Below are 17,902 nucleotides of genomic sequence, written 5' to 3' on the forward strand. Positions count from 1 at the left end.
TAGGATCGTCCAACGGAAAGTCTATGAAACTTCGTAATTCGCTATTCTATCCACTTCCACTTATTAACTATTCTATTATGACAGATTATGGTTTTATATTTGTAACAGAAGGTAGAGAGACGACGCGGGATTCATCTTGTATTTTCTCCTCGAAACTACCTTAATTCGATCGATCGTTGCACGTTCCAGCAGAAAATAACGTCCGCATGGAGATTGATATTTTTAGCGAGCTATTAAAGCTCACCTTTCGCTAACCTGCGCAAGCTCTCCGCAAGCAAGGATAAATCGGAACTCTTGATAACGATGAATTATAACTCACCTTCCAGACTACCTTGCATCTAATCTTTTTAATCATCCTAACGATCCTTTCTAAACGTTCTAACAAATCTATCTGCCCAACTTGCCTCCAAACGGCTATCTTTCGTCTTTTTCCATGCCGTGAACTGTCGTTCGAAAATCGCCGTGCAGCAGATAACGCCGATTGAAACGTGGAAATAACAGATACCTAACCTGGCCGCAGATTCGCGACACGCCCTCGATTGCAAGCTACCCTTCCTTTTCTTCTCTCCAACCCACCCTCTCACGTTGTCGTAACGATCTCCGCGTGAATGCGAACGTTCTTCGATTTTCCAACGATCGAATGTGTTTAGGGAAGGTATTCTGGCTGGGAAATTGGGTTGCCTAGATCTGTCTGTCGGATGACGAGGCCAACTTGTTCGGTGAATCGATCGATCGTTCGCTGGAATTTGAACTAGTTGCAGCCTCCATTGTCTCGTCGATTAACTGCACTTTGTTACGTAGCTAAGCGAAGTCTGCCGGTGTGCGTATCGAGATTTTCTGGCTCCTTTGACACATTTGAAATTCGGTTGCCTGGATCTGTCTGTTGCAAGAAGCTCTCCAGCGTGCATCGATCGATAGCCCGATGGAATTCAAACGAGTTGCAGCCTCCATTGTCTCGTTGATGCTTTGGAATTTCGCGTGGAATTTCCCCAGTTAAGTGAAGTTCCTGGCGTATTTATTGGGTTTATTGCTCCTTTAGCTTTTTGCTATATTTGCATAGGCAGGTTTGGCATATTTAAATGAGGATTTTTGGTTCGTTTCTCATTCACCTGAGGAAGTGTCTTTTACAACACGTCTAAAGTAAACTTGCTGAGAAATTTTGTTATATAGTTAAATGTTGTTATATAAATTGAGATTTATTTAAGTTTTCGCATTTTTGTCATTTATATGGGAAGATGTCGTTTGCGAGATATATGAAGCGAATGTTATGAGAAGTTTTGTTGTTTAAGGAATATAATAATATATAACTAAGCGAAGTGTTTATTGTTATACGTATTGAGATATAGAATTTTTGGATTTTTATATTGCAATGAAGATTTGTCATTCGTTTCTCCATTAATATAAGAGAATGTCTTTTACGAGGTGCACGAAGAGTTTGATAGGCGCGTTCGCGCGCGAGCTCTTGATCGGGTCTGGTGCTACTGCTGGCCCAAGGACGCAGCCGTCAATTGAAAAGGTCGATCCTTTTAACAGGCCCTTACCGGCGTTTTTCATTCATTGAAATTCCTTCGAACGACTTCCGCCAGTCGATTACCCCGTCACGATTTGTTCGCTATTCTCTCGCGTGATGTTTTTCTCCTCTCCTTCGACAGCTATTCTTTTCGAAAACTTTCAATCGCTAGACCGCGAATCTTTATGCAAATTCATATTCCTATAAATAAAATGCAAGAAGTACAATTCAAGGCGTCAAATATTAACAGAAACGCTGCTATCTCTCCGAACATTTTGTATATTCTTGCGTATTGGTCGTTTCTGTACTTCAGTTTCACGTAAGTGCATAAACTTGCCAGTTTTCCAATCGCTATAGATTATCACCATTTTCCTCTTATTTTTCTTTCGTCGTTTATTTTCTTCCCTGACATTCTCGTTCTAATTTTTGCTCTAAGAGTTGTTCGAATTTTGTAGCTGAAGTCCGATGTTCGATGATGTTGTTTGATGTAAAAGGTAATTTTCTTGAAATGGATTTTTGTGAAAAGCGAATTGCAAAGGTTAGGCAGGTCAGATCGGCGGAATACTCTACACCGATTTCGACCTATGACCTTCGGCCACAGGAAGGGACTTGCGCCCTTTGCGAGCTGCTCAGGTCAGTTACATAACGCGTCGATGACGTTCGTGTTCATTCAACACTCGCACGGTCCGGTTATCGACGGATCGATTGCGCGATACAATAAACGCAAAGAATGAAATCGTTGCGAGCTTCGCGCCCGACTTTCGTCAACTTCTGCTATCGTGCAATGTCGATCGTCGATCAAACTCGAAGGACGATCGTCGTGCGCATACCCTTTTCCATCGATCACTCCTGTTGTCAATCATCAATGAGGTTTCAAGATGATCACGATATTGCTTTGCTTAATCGATAACTTTTGATCGGTTTAGAATATTCAATTTTTTCTTACAGCGTTTCTAAATTACAAAACAGGTCGGTCATTGACGAGATTTTGGGGCAATTATGTTCGTCTCTTTCGTTCCATTGTTCATTTTCAATCGATTTAGAATCTTCAGTTTCGCGATCTATTACGAATATTCCTAACTTCCTGAGCTTTTAAAATATTATCCTTTTTTGTATCCATTTGCTTTCTAATCAAATCTCGAATTTTTTAAATAATCTTACGTTACGTTCAAGAGTAGAACGAGAAGAAGCTACTCGTTCTTATCGAAATTCGAACTTATTCTGATATCTTTGTTCCCGATTGTTGATACCGATTTAGATTTTGATAATGTTACAAGTGATGTAGAGTTCCTATTTCATGGAAATTCACTGGCGATTCTGATTTAAATAACGTTAAATCTTTTTGGAAAGACATTCATAAAAATTGTAGAGACTTTAAGCGAATTGGCAACACAAAATCTTGTTTAACTGAGTTTTCTGAATGGAAAGTCTAAACTAAATAACGTCAAGCTGCTTCTACACAGAAATCTCTAGTTTGAATAACACTAAACCTCTTTCAACTGGAATCCATGGAACCTAACCTAAATTGCAACAAAGTCCCTTGCGCAAAAATCCTCTACATTCAAACCGTAACTCTTTACCACCTAAATCCTTTTCAATAAGAATGCATGGAACCTGTAACCGGAATAACGTAAACAATTATGTGACTCATAACCGATCCAAAAACCTTTCTACTCTAAATTTCTTTCAGAATGAAATAAGGCTAACTTAACCTAAATCTTTTCAAAAGAATTTAAGGATCTTCTAACTTGAATAGCACCAAAAATTACGCGGAGACATCGTAACTACTCCAAAATTTCATCTACTTTAGGTTTGCTCCATTAGTTGGCATTCATCTGGCGACATCTCCTGACTTACACAAAAACTTATGCCCCACCTAACCTAATTTCCTTCAACGGTAATGCATAGAATCTTCAAGGAAAATAACATCAAGAATTACGCAAATTTTCCACTAGAATTATTCCAAGATCTGGTCTAAACTTTTTTATCGATTCCCATCCATTAGTCAAGTTTCCTTCTCTTAGATAAAACCCATTAACCTAGTTTAGCCGAAATCTTTTTCCCCAAAAATCCATGGTACCTCTGATGAGAATAACATCAAGGAGGTACGTCACAACTATTCCGAAATCCCTTCCATTCCAAACCTTATCGATTTCTAATCATCCAGCAACGTCTCCACCTAACCTATAATAATACAATCATCCATTTCAATCAGCTACAAGCTGTATCTAGCCATTCTCCATCGATCGTCTTTCAATCAAAACACAAATCCAGGAATATTGCGCGAAGCAAAGCAACCGAAATAGATGCGGTTAACCAACGAGCAAAATTACTTTTAAATTGCAACCAGCGAACATACATAGCAGTGGACAAAAGGAAGTTTGAAGTTGCTGAGTAATCCATTTGTGTATATGCGCGTGTTACTGACTTTCGTATCAAATATTTTTCACCATTCTGTTGACAGTCGTCTGTTTTAAAAGATATATATTATACTTATTCACTACTTTTATCAAATACAATTATTCTATTTTGTAAAATGATAGCACTTTTCGTACCACTTATACTTAGACTTTCTTTTGTTTGCTATTGTAACTTCGTTCGATAAAAGAGACGTTGTCGACCATTAGACGTGATGTTTCGCGTCACGAGCGTAAAATTAAGCTCCTGGCCGTGCATCACACGCCACTTAACGTTTCTCGTTCAGCTCGCTTCGGCCCGCAAAACGCTCATTTCCGTCAGAAGTGTTTCTAACGAGCACACGCTAGATGCTGCAGCCTGAACGGGTTCTTGAGGCGGAGCCCGCCTCCGGGGAACGTCCAGGCTTCCTTCCGGTCTCCGCCGCCCCGTATTGCCTTGGATTGCCCCGTATCTCGTAGAAAACGTGCCGAGTGGCTGAGAAAACGAAGTCTAGAAACGACCACGAGGTGTTTTTCGTTAAGAAGAAAGGCGAATTAGTGACATTGTGTCTTTCCAATTTCTTCCGAAGAACTCGAGGAGATTGTAGGATCTATGGAGGAGCAATTATTTTTATGGAGGACCTAATATGAGAAACAATTTTTCTACTTTTTTTTTCTTTTTCTTTTCTTAGTGTGTTTAGTTAGTGATGTTTGGAATAGTTTTCGATGGTGGTGTGGTTACTTTCGCAAAATCTTTAATTAGAGGTGGTCTGAGTGTCAAAGAGATCAGGAATAATTGGATCTCTGGAAAACAAGAGAAGTTACTTTATAAAATTTGTTTGATTAGTTAGTAGTTATTCGAATGCTTCTTTTTAAGATACGATGGCTTTTGGGAAAAGTTTTAAATTAGTTTGCTTGGTTATCGAAGAGGTTAGGAATTCTAAATAATTATCGTAATTCCGAAAGAAAAGGGTAGTTGCTTCACGCATTTCTCAATTTCTTTCTTAATCTTCCTTGACAAATTCACAAATTACGCGAATACTTGAAAATCAAGACAGTTGTCCAAATTCTGAAAGAAATGACTCTAATTCCTTACGATCAGTTGTATTTGATTAAAAGAATCCTCTAAAAATAGGAATTAATACCGCCCTTTGAGATTTCTGCTTCGACATCTTCCCTTGTCAGATCTTGTTTTACCCAAACAGATTTCCTTAAATCCTTCAAGCATCCTTCGACGTTATTTAATAAAGTTCGAGGTCGTTCGATCCTTAATGCGTCGAAAGAAGTCGGTCGAAAAACTGCGAGAGGAAGCATCGGACGTCCATTAAGCAGTAGGTTGCAAAGACACAGAGGCAGCAGAGGTGGTTGTAGGTGGAAAGGCCGCAGACTAGATGGCGCCCAGGCTTGCCTTCTGGGTTGCCTATCGATCCTAACCTATTTATAATTCCTCTGACATTTCGATTCGTACATGATAACGTCGGCAAATTTTACCACGACGCGTTCTCTACCCTTCGTCGACCAATGCAAATCCCTTGCCCTCTCACCCTTTTCATTTGCATACCTTCGTACCCCAACGACTTTATGCTTTTTGTCGTTTCTCTCGACATTGAAAGAAGTGAAGTTTCCCTAAGATCGGGAGAGCCTCTTAGGAGACGACGTTTCTTTGCTATTTTCACTACTCTATATCTTATCTATATGTTTTTCTCCGTCGTCCTGTCGCGTGGTGCTTTCAGGTGACATTTTCCAATTGGAATCTTCGTGGGAATCTTTCCGTGCCGTGTTTTCTTACTGTCTCAGAGCATCGAAGTTGGATGACATTTCGTGATGTTCTAATTTTCCTTCGAAGAGACCACGCGAAGATTTATTGTGATCCACTTTTGCGTCAGCGAGCAGAGATGCGTTGCTTATTCTCGTTAAAACAAGCGAGCAGATTTATTTTGTATAAGCGCTACAACGTAGCTTAAAGTTCCCAAGAGAATCAGCAAATATTTTGCAATAGTGATTCGAAAAGTTATGGGGCAGTTATAGTGCAAGCTATTAATGTTTTAACAGAAAAATCAAGTATAATATAATTGTACTATTCGAATTCTGGACATCTTGTACATTTTTGTACGCTTAAATTTCCTACAAAAATGCACTTTTAGTAATAATCAAGTATTCTAACAAGTGGAAAACGACGTGACTCCTTGACAATTATGAAACGATACTGATTGAAGGATCAATGATTAAAATACAACGAAACTTGTGAAACGACACAATAATCTGCATCAAAATTATTAAAGAGACAAAGAAAGTAGGCAGTAAAATGCATCTAACCAGATAAATAGTTCGTGCAAGGGAATGAGAACGTTGCAACTTCCTCCAAGGTTGGCCTTCGCCTTCTTTCGCTTATTGTTAGTGTAAGCAACAAGCCTTCGCCGCCGGTCAGTGTATTTAAAGGATTTTTATTTCCGACACCACTTTTCTCTTTGAAAGAACACTTTTACCGCAGTGGAAACGTGACCAGCCGCGATGGTCGCCCTCTTTGTGATCTCCTTCGCGTTACGAAGGGGTTGATCCTTCGACTTGGACGAGGGTTCCTCCGAGTAAGCGAATAATTTTCCCAGCTCGACAAAAATATTATACCAACCAAGTTATCGATCCACGTCGTTCACGTGCTACGTGAAACTTTATTGCTGCTTTTCGTATCGACGAAATCGGTGCATCGATTCCTTCAGCAGTGCAGCTCCCTGAACGAAAGTATCGATTGACGATGAATTTAGGTTAGCATCTAGGTCGTTTCGCGAAAATTGAGGAAATTAAGACATTAGAAACGGGTTATTTGTTAACTATCATAATTGGGAGGATCAATGTATATAGACGCATATACATTGCGTATAGTATATAGACGCATGACCTAACCTATCGAAATTCGATTTTAGAGGATCATTGGAAGAGTACATACGTAGATACATAACCTAACCTATCAGAGTTTAATTTTGTACAGAGATTTCGTTAGCTGCAACATCTTTTCTTCTCGCGTCTTTGATTAAAATCTTAATAAAATGCGTAATGAGAATCTTAATCGTTGAAATTATTCAGCGAATTTAGGTTATGTCTTCGAGAAGATGTCGAGTTCAAAGTACACTTTACTTATTAATAAGTAATAAATAATTATTTCGTAAATTCTACTGTAATCTTCGAATTCTTTATGATCCAATAGCCTTTTATTTTGGCGAAAAATCAGTTTCCCATGCTATTAGAATTTTAAAATACGAATTTTGCTCGTTACTCTGTTTCAGTTTGATTTCTCAGTACTCGAGTTTTTATAAGTTCATTGTTTATCGCTTGAAGATTATCCTGTGCGAGTTTAAGATACGCGGTGGTCGAATATCGAAAAGGCCGAGGCGGCGTATCTTTGCAATTATCACGAGCTACTCCAAGTTCCACGAGACGAGGATTAGGTCTTAACATTCCTTTCGTCTCGCGTTCATTTCACATGGCCAGCGTAAGGTTTCTCTGCGTTAATGTGACCTTCCAATTCCCTGGCAATCGTCAATTTCCATCTGTACAAACATGTCCTAGATTCCTGTGCTATTATCTTCCTCAATAACACCCTAATGCCGCAGTTCTGATTTATCTCCAACTCCCACAAGTTCGATATGCAATCGGGTAAAATGATTTCTCCCCCAATCGAATTCCCAAGCGTGCTTTCAACAAAAATAGCGTCACCCTCGAGACACATTTCGCCCGTTTAACGAGACCAAACAAAGAAACGCGGATAAAATCGGGAGAAAGTGAAAGATAATCTTCGAAGTTTTTTTTTCCTTTATTCTTATTCGTTTTCAATCGTACCGATCGTCTTCGATCTCAAGGACTTTGGCTGTACGCAGTTCCTTCAATTTCTCGACTTCGAGCTTCCGAAATGGAAAGCAAAGAGAGCAATAAAGTCGAGACGAAGCCAGGAATAGTCTTCCGTGGATTTTCACTCAAGCCCATTAATCTCGATTACGAGAACGTTCCCAGTTTGTGAAAGCAAGAACCAAATAAAAAATTAAATCTTGAACCAACCAAGAACAATCATCGAAGACTGGTTCTGTTCCATTTCTTAGTTGCATTTCCTTCAGTTTATTTCGATTCATCGGAAGCAAAACTGAAAAGGAGGATACAGACAAATCCAGGACGACCTTACTAGTCTCTTGTACGCATGTTCGCGCGAATCAATCGGTTTCGTGTTCTAAGAAGTTGCAGTTCCACCAATTTCCCAAATTTTCGAGTCAAGATCAAACGAACGCTAGAATCTTATAGAATCCAAAAATAGGCTTTGAAGTTTCTTCCGTGCAATTCTCACTAGAGTCGACTGATCTCGGCTTCGAGGACGTCGTCTGTAATTCCTCCGATTCGTCGATCTCAGTCGATTCCGATCGAAACTTAAAACGACATAGAGATAAAATTGTCAAGAACCGATAATGGTCTTCGCAGGCTCTTCTATGCATTTCCGGTTTCAAAGACAATGGCTGAGATTCCTCCACTTCGTCGCTTTCGATTTCTCGAAGCAAGTTGCACGAATCGTTTATCCTGCATGAACAGGAGAGGCCGATTTCCATTTCCGCAGCGAAAGGCCGCGTTTCTCCAGTCGGTTCCTTGTTTTCCTTGGAAGACAAGTATCGATCGGCCCCGACTGCTAACCTCACCCCGGCGATCGTTTTCCTTCTTAACCAAGCTCAATTATTGCATGACGTCTGACCGCCCCGCACGAGAAATTGAATAACGACGTGCCTATGATAATTATTCCGGCGTCCAGAGCACGTCTTAGAAACGTATTTATAGCGATCCGCTTCTTGTTACGTGATTACTCGAGCCACTGATCGATCAACGATCGTAGTGTTTATCCCCTTATTATTGTAGTTCCTGATCTAGCTGGAATGAATGAGAATTGGCATGCCTCGATGCTTCGTACTTTATTTCCTAGCTTTCTATCTTTTTTCCTTTTTTTCTTTTTTTATATCGCTGCGAAATATAGAACAGATTTTGATGAAAAATTTGCTTGGTTTATTAAGGGGACAATTAAGCGATTTATTCGATATACCAATCTTAAATTTTTGTAAATTTTGTTGTATGATTTATTGTGTGATATATATGTATATGTAAGTAGACGAGTGTGTTGAGAGGGCATTCTTATATATTTTTGTTTTTAAATGTTATATCGTTTTAAGCTGTTAATTGTGTTCTCCATGGGAATGGAGAAAATTAAACAAATTTTTGAGCGCGAGTTATGTGAAAAATGGTGAATCCTGATTCGACAAGCGATGATATTGGAATGAGTGGTGGAAGTTAATAATTTAAATGTAGTAAATAAATTAAAGCCACAATTTTTTATAACGTTAGATATATGGGGAATTTAGTGAATTTGACATATAATTTTTCACATATGTTTCACTAATGTTTCTCAAAGTTCTTCCACTTCTCTATTATTCTAAATAGAAATTAACTCAATTAACAGGTCAATAGAAATAATTTTTAACGATGCTGATGATTCACCGAATGATAAATTCAGTATAAACATAAATAAAGGCAACAACAAATTCTCACTATAAAATTCAAAGTTCGATTAAAAACTAAAAAACGAAAAAAATATTCCACCTTTAATCGCTTCTGTGAATCGAAGCTCCGATGAAAAATTATAGAATTCCTCTTAGAAAATGATCCGTTCGATAATTTCATTGAAACAGAAGCTGCAGTTCTTTCAATCAGACGGAATTTCTCGAGCTGAGAGCATTTGTTCCTACTGTAAGAAAAGAAAACGGGCTGGAAATCCCGTGGAAATCCGAATGCTGTAATGGCCTCTTCAAAGACTTCTGCTTAGAACGTTTGTAGGTCTTCGGTTAAACCAATGTTTCCCCTTAACGAAGTAAGTCGGCGACGGTCGTTGGCCCGCAAAGGGATTGCCCTTTTCACGTCGCGCTCTTCCGACGTTCTGCCAACCAGATCAATGATGAAGAAGAATAAAATATGTACTCTGTTCTTTCATCAGTCTCGGTTCGCTTAATATTCTTAAAGTTTTGTCGTCTTACCACGCGCTTTCGTTTATTTTCATCTACTTTGCGAATAATTATAAACTGAACGTTGTCTTTAGATTTTTTCATAATATTAAAACAAATAACTATTGAATCGTAAATCACGAAAAAATAAAAACTGGGTAGACGAAAGTGTTTCATGGAGAAATGTTTACAGATTTTTGAACGCACAGAGGATATTAAGTCTTTTCACGGCAAACATACGGTTTTTATGGCTGCAAAATAAACAAACTTCCGTTTTACTGCGTTACCAATTTTTAATACGATCTCCGGATTAAAATTGACTAGACTACTTTTAAATGATTTTTTGAAAATATTTTTCATTTTATATTTCATATTAAATATTAAATTTCTTCGTATACGTAACAATGGCGTAGTTCGAATTTAATATCGTAGAGAAAATATGGTGATACATGGTATGCTATAAAATCGATATTCTATTAAATGTGATTCAAATATGAAGGATTCGTGTGATCTACCGTTATTGCAATCTGTTTCTAAATACAGTTATCGCGATAAATACGATTTCACACCGGGAATCGTTATATCATAGTTGCATTTTGATTTACGGATACTGGGTACTTTTTGTAGATCACGTAACGAGATTGTTTTTTAAACATAAATTTAATCTTACAGCCGTTTAGACAGCGGGATATAACCAATAGCACGTTAACGCATTTTTTTGTTGAACTTGTTCGTGCATTTGTTTGAAGTTCTCGACGAATTTAAACGTTCGGTGAAACACTAAAATTTTGCAACGCCTACTTTCTCCATCTCCGTGTTCAAAATCTTCCATTTCAATTGTTATCAAAAATTCTTCAAAAACTTATTATTGACATATTCCAAATATTCTTTCATATTAATTCGTATAAGATTGTTCTATCTTTTTCTATTAATACATATCACAAAATACACACACACACACACACACAAAACATTTTATAGTTCACTAAACTGAATCATCGGCCAAATTTTCTTACTACTAAGAACATATTCGAACAATTATACCAAATATATTAACAAAATTTCATTTCATTTTCGATGAAAAATTTGTCCAGGTATACGCCAGCTTACGAACACGAAGAAAGCTATTCGAGGTAATTCGGCCAGCCAATGGATCGCGTTAATACGTGCACGTAGCCGAGACCCAGCGAGGACGTTAGTCGTTGACTCGTTGAACGTTTCGCTTTATCCGGCTAGCGGGCCCTTTTGTGTATCGATTTATTATGCAATTGCTCGACTAGCCCCTTTCATCGTTCGAGGGGACCAAGGGAAGGCCGTGAACTAGCTACGGCACTGCCACTACACACGAGGACTTCCCTAGCCGCTGATCGTTCTCATAATATTTTTGTTTCTACGATTTACACGCTGGTTACGCGTTATGCAAATCGCCACTCACTACATTTCTACATTTAATCCATTGAAAACGATGATCAATGAAAAATAACTTAATATAATTGTTATTTATTGAATAATGGATGTAGAAAAGTTGTCGAACTTTGTCCAGGCTAGAAGATATAAGGTGAATGACGAAAGGTTCGTGGATCTCGTAGTAAATGGTTTCTAGGAAGAGTTCATGGGCAGATGTGTATCTTTATTTGCGTTGACAATAATCGTTCTGCACTTGCACATAACAATTTCGAGGTTAAGGTCCATTGGACTAATTCGTTCGATCGTTTTAATTGGCCAACTCGAGGTTAAAGCTCTGTGTATCTAGCACCGATCTAATTGGACATCGCGAATGGAGCTAAGAAATCGGAAACGTTCACTAGTGCTTCGACTGTTTTCCGGATTCTTACGACCATCTGTTTCGAAGGAATTTTTCATCGATTTTATACTCCTGCCATTGCTAATCTCTTTTGCGTTCAATTTTTCAGATGCCTATATTACTGCAATTAACAATGTCATATGTATTGTTATATATATCTGTTAGATACAAGTAATATACATCTGTACATTATTAACAATTCTATATTGCAACAATTAATAATTTTGTTTTGTCACGTTTATTATTAGAATAAAATATATCGTATCAGTCTTACCGCTAGTTATATAATGTAGTAATAATTTGTTCATTAAAGTTTCGAAAAATTCTCGTGAATTTTCCAAGAAACAAATTTGTTTCAGAATTAATAATTTCGTTGTTGTAAGTCCGAGTGATTTCGTCTCATATCGTACTTATCGTGTGTAATAAAATGTATCTCGACTTATCGGTGTCGTTACAGCTGACAATGTTATTACACTCTGTTTATTACATAACACAACATAAATTGTTTCGTGACGTATCACCCATCGTCTTACTTGTATACACGTACAGGGTCTGCCGGTTGGCGAACGTGTGCTTGAAAGAGCGCTTTTAAAAGACAGCCTCGCGTTAGTAGATAAGGAACGTGTTTGTCAGACGAACCGCGTCGGTTCAATCTACACCTTTCTACTCAGCATTTACGTGTTTTTCACCCATGTACATATCTACAGTGTTCTTCCCTTTTTCTGTTTATACAGCTTTTTATTCTTCTTTTCAAGTAAACAGCAAAAAAAAGAAAAAAAATGATAGAAGAAGAAAATTATGTAAAGTCTCGTCATCGAAGAAAGTCGATGTTTCTTCGACACTCTTCGACCTATTTTTAATCCTTACGCGTAAGTCTCTCGGTCACTTTGACGTACTATTGACGAAATTTGCACACGGTGTGCTCTCACAATCGAAAATATTGCAAGTGAATGGTCAAATGTTGTTAAGAATAAATTTGCGTTTTCATAGGATGAAATATTTATTGACGTTAATGTTTCGCGATATAAATGTTGATTATTTCATTGGGCAAATGAATTCCTCTTATTCCTTGCTAATAAAAATCGATTGTTATCATTGCTATTTTTCAACATCTTTTAAACCATCGACATTATCTACCTTAAAATCGTTACTGTTTCTTATTTGACAGTTTTTACTATTCGCCATCGACGAAAATTCTCTTGTTATTTAAAAAAGAAAAAACAACATATTTTCGTTAGTTTCTATTTTAAAGTTTTAATTACTCTACACTGTGGAAAACCAATTGTTGTGAGTACTATTTTTTTGTTGCTTTCGATCGTTTCTATTATAAAAGCCCCCAATTTCCCCTAACAGTCAAATTTCAGTTACTCACTAAAAGATATTCTTCATGAAATTTTAACCATATTTTCGGCGAAACATTTATTTGTCTAAAAAAAAAACAAATTTTTCTACCTCAAAAATATTCAACGGAAAATAATTTTAACTATATTTAATATCGAAAATTCTTTGCTTCTCCAAACGAACAAATTTCAATTATTCTGTATCCTAAAAATATCATCGAGATTGATCAATTTTACCATAAAAGATTCTTCGTTTCCATAAGCAAATTTTCCATTGTTTTTCGAACAATAGAGAAGTCTGCTATTAATATTACTGTCTCTCATCGATCTGCTTTCAACTGTTGTCACCTACGACGAGTGGATTCTCTATTTGTATGAGCAAGCGAATTCATCAGGACGCGTTAGCGTATTTCGTAAGAAACGTAGGGCTTCCGCGAAATGTAAATCATCCGGAGCAGTCGAAGAATGTCAAGGTGAGCGTCAAGATTTGCCGATTCGTGTATACTATGATGAAAGTTCAGTCGCGTTTTAGCCAAGCTTCACACCTCTGATAATTAATCAGCGAATTATTTTTAGCTGTTCTTGAGGCAAGTCGCGATATACTTGCAAACATATACAAGAATTTATCATAGGTCACGCGAGCGTAATTCCAATCCACCAAAGATAACACTTTTGAACGTATGCAAACTGCTGCGTAAAATCACGATTTCCCCCTCCTCTTTTCCTCCCTTGCTCACTGATTATTTTTATTAACAAACGAAAGAATTCTTTTAAAAGATGTTACTGGGTTAGGTTTCCATTCGCTTCCATTTTATTCCATTAGATTTCCATTTTAAGCCATTCGTTCGACTAATGAATTCTTATAAATGGTAATTGATTCATTAATCTTGTAGGTGACTAAGCTTTAGCTTGTCGACTTAATTAGAAATTATAATTGCCGCTAATGGTGGGTCGAGAATATTACTATTACTATTGAAATAATTTTTCAGTGATAATTGCTTGATACACGAGAGAATAATTTTCAAGCGATTTTCAAATAAAAATAATTCTGAGATTCTAAAAGGTTGGAAAAATTAAGAGGGAAATAATTTTTATCAGCGGTTCCAGGTTGAAATAATTGAATCAGTAATTCCTCCTGATAAAACAAACAATAGAGATAAAATAAAAATAAATCGTATTAATGGCAATGAATTAAGATTTATTTCAACGTGAACTACGATGTTCCCCAAAACGTAGCTGTCACGAAAACTCTATTCTCTGTAACATTTTATTCTGACATTGTATTTGTTAGATTGTTGAAGCATATAACCTGAAAATTCTATTTTCTCAGAACCGCGTGTTTCCGCTCATCGGTACCGTATACATTTTTCCTTTGGCCAAATTCCAGCAAATTTTAAATCGATCTTTAATGACTTCTCGTTAGAAATTCTTCGTCAATTGACGCTTTTAATATTTGATACATTTATAATTAGTGACGTAAACTTCTCTTAAATTACATCTCATTGCCACTAAATTGTTCGGCATAATTGTCTTTCAGGAAGATAAACCAATAATTATCTGACTCTTCGATAAATTCATTCGTCAAGAATTTCAAATTATAAACAACTACGTAAATCTTACATTATATCCCAAATCTAGAATTCTAAATTAAAAATTATATTAATGATTACATCTAAATATTATCTCGTATATTTATTATACGAATATTTATAACATCTTTAAAAATTAAAAATCTGGATCAAGCAGCCGTTCTCTTACTCTTTATGAAGGAAATTGCAATTTTAGCAGAGGGAAGTGAATAATTAGCCATTAAAATTGTAATAAAACGCTACTCTAATTTTTATCTAAAGAATTATTATTCAGATTTTTATGAAAATAAAGATCGACTCGGAGCGATTCGGTTAGACGAATAGAACGAAGTTCATTGACCAGGATGAAGTTTCACGCAGTTTCCTTGATACCACCGCAATCGGAGATCAGCTTAGCCGATTACTTTACTCGTCGATTTATGCAGCGCACGTTGCGTCAACGCGGGCATAATTAATACACGGGATCGATACAACTGGTTTCGTAATGAAAATCAATTGTATGCGACGTAATTGAATTCGACGTACCTAGTCGGCTAGTTAGGTACTGATTGCGGTTGGTACGGTCTCGTCGCGTGGTTGCTTGTCTGCCGCGAAACAAGAACGTTAATTTACATCCCCGTGAGTAATTAAACATCGATGGAAGCAGAGGAAATTTGACGAATTATTTCTTCTTCGATCTCGCCCTTGATAATTACCAACTTCGAATATGGATTCTGATCAATTTTTCAGATTAAGAAATATTTCGATTTAATCGGGAGAAGAAAATACAATTTTTGTAGAAATTTGTTCGACGTTCTTTTAGAATTCGATGTACGAGTAGATTTTTAGAATTTGAGGTGTCGCAGTTTGTAAAAGTTTGTTAATTGGGGAAGATATACGTTTAACTAAGTAAATACAGATTTAATTAAAAGAAGAAAGTACAGCTTTTTAAAAATATGTTTAACTTTCTTTCGCGATTCGATGTTCCAAAAGATTCGTAGAAATTAGAAAGTTCTAATTATAATATCTGCCGTTGTTCTTCAAATGATCGGCAATTTCTTAACTGCGATGTATACTCGTTAGATTTGAAATTTATACGTTAAGATCTCTTATCAGTGGATGATACTTTGATAGCGTAATATAATGCAGAATATTATTCCACGCTATACTTTTATACAAAATTTGTCAAGTCTTCGAAATAGAACACTTCAACTTCTCAGAGCTAATCGTAGGAGAAATCTAATTGCTATGAAAAAATTTTGCTCGAGATAATCGGCAAATTGTTTTCAAAGCATAGTAGTATTTAATTTGAAGTAAGCGTTTTCGTCCGGAAGTGTTGGATGTGGAGTACGTAATCTTGGGATTGCAGTGTCAGAGAAAGACTGGTGAAAAATGCGTGCTAGTGAGGCCACACTCTGGATGTAACATAAATACACTCACTGTCTCGAAGACTTTCAGGGACGACCGGCCGAGAATAGACGAAAATCCAATTTTAATCGCGGAACCTCGACCCGTAAGTGCGATCGATAGATCGTCAACAGAAGCGTCGAACTCTTCATGATTGTCGAGATACATCTTTCGTCTCGAGGAAAATAAATCTTCAGGATTAGATTAATTAGAAGATTATTATTTCTGATCGAAATCGATGGTTTTGATAAAGATCAATGATATAAAAAATCTTCAGAAAATTCTCAAAATTATCAAAAGAAACTCTGTGCAACTGGGATCCTGTTAAACAAATTAGGAACATATAAAAAAAATACCAAAGTAAATTCGTTTTTCCCTTGGTTATTTCAATTCTCTAAGTTAGCTTAACCTTACCTTACTTTTTTCTGGACACGACACGTGTTGAAATATAAACGATCCGACATGCGTTCGAAGAAGTGGAAAGAAATTTTCGAGTCAGACGATCGATTGGTATATTTGTCGGGAATCTTGATAATCCGGACGATCGTCCTCACGTGACCAATGTTTGATCGCGTCGATCGTTTCAAGCTGAAGACCGACGAGTGAACATACACGCGAGAAGACCCGCGTCGAGACACGCGATCCAATTCCTTCAAGGTAAACGACGTTAGGATCCTCCGTGGCTAACGTATTTTGTTCGTTCTTCGCTAATATTGATGCAATTTCTCGATATTACGGTTCGACGAAACGATTAAATATGGCTGCTCGATCGATCGTGGTTAGGTTCGAAAACATGAGACGATTAATTATATTTCCTCGGCCGTGAAATTGTCCGGTTTTGAGTGGTTTAGAATGATTCAATTGTAAGGTAGTAGTTAGTCGATGATAAGTGGCAAACTAAGGGATTTGTTCGTTGTAGTGTGGCTTCAAAGTTACGAGCTGAGGAATTCTTTTTAACTGTGACAATGTAGACATTTTAGCGGCAGAATTATTTATAGAATTTTATTGAGGAGCTATTTATAGAATATTAAATAGAAAAAAAACAATAATTAAGCGGAATAGTACGATAGGATATTGAAGGAAATTCAGAAAAGTACAATGTTACATTTGATTGATGCACTTGATTTGTTATTTTGAAACCTGCCAATAATTTTCTCTACTACAATTTCAACAATCTAATCCGAAAATAGTTATTTCAATTTTTCTGATTGTATTTTTTCATATAAAATTCCGAACGATATAGGTGGTTAGAATGTTTTATTAAGTAACTTGTAATCGAGTCAACCGAACAGATAATCGATAATAAGCAATAAGTGATCGAGTCAATCAATTATTCACGATACTGTCCGCATTATGCCTGCAACATTGCAGTTGGATGCGTTGAAAACCGCTCTATACGTGCAAAGCAACGGAAGACATGCGAACGTGACATCAATCAATCAGTAGCTCGGGACAGCGAATATATTAGTACATAGTCGATGAATCTGGGGCAAACTCTGGAAAGCATAGAAATTCATTATCAATGAGTCGCACCACGACACCATCACGTACAACATTTTCAACTAAAAAACTACAAAATCATCTTCTCTTATCATCCCTTGCTAATACATAAAAACCTACATATCGCTTCTGTAGAAAGCAGTCTTCATCTAACCTTAAAAGTACTCTCTATTACATACAAAATTTCCAACTAAAAGAAATCCTAAAATTATCTTCCACTATTACCTCACACCAATACGCAGAAACCCACGTATCGTTTGTGTAGAAGTGAATATCCTCATATAACCTCAACGATACTCCTCAAGACATACAACATTTCCAACTGAAAAAACTATCGAATCATTTTCCCCTATCGCC

General features: G+C 36.9%; 2 protein-coding genes across 10 annotated transcripts in view; both read left to right on the forward strand.

Moving 5' to 3' along the window:
- sro (SDR family oxidoreductase shroud) overlaps positions 1–17,902 on the forward strand; it is a 169,065-nt gene that overhangs the window by 112,367 nt on the left and 38,796 nt on the right. The window lies entirely within an intron of this gene.
- Positions 1–17,902, forward strand: part of Atpalpha (sodium/potassium-transporting ATPase subunit alpha) — a 163,451-nt gene that overhangs the window by 97,981 nt on the left and 47,568 nt on the right. The window lies entirely within an intron of this gene.

This window comes from Bombus flavifrons, chromosome 13 (assembly GCF_040668555.2).
Source record: "Bombus flavifrons isolate JBK064 chromosome 13, iyBomFlav1_principal, whole genome shotgun sequence".
In the NCBI taxonomy this organism is placed as follows: Eukaryota; Metazoa; Arthropoda; class Insecta; order Hymenoptera; family Apidae; genus Bombus; species Bombus flavifrons.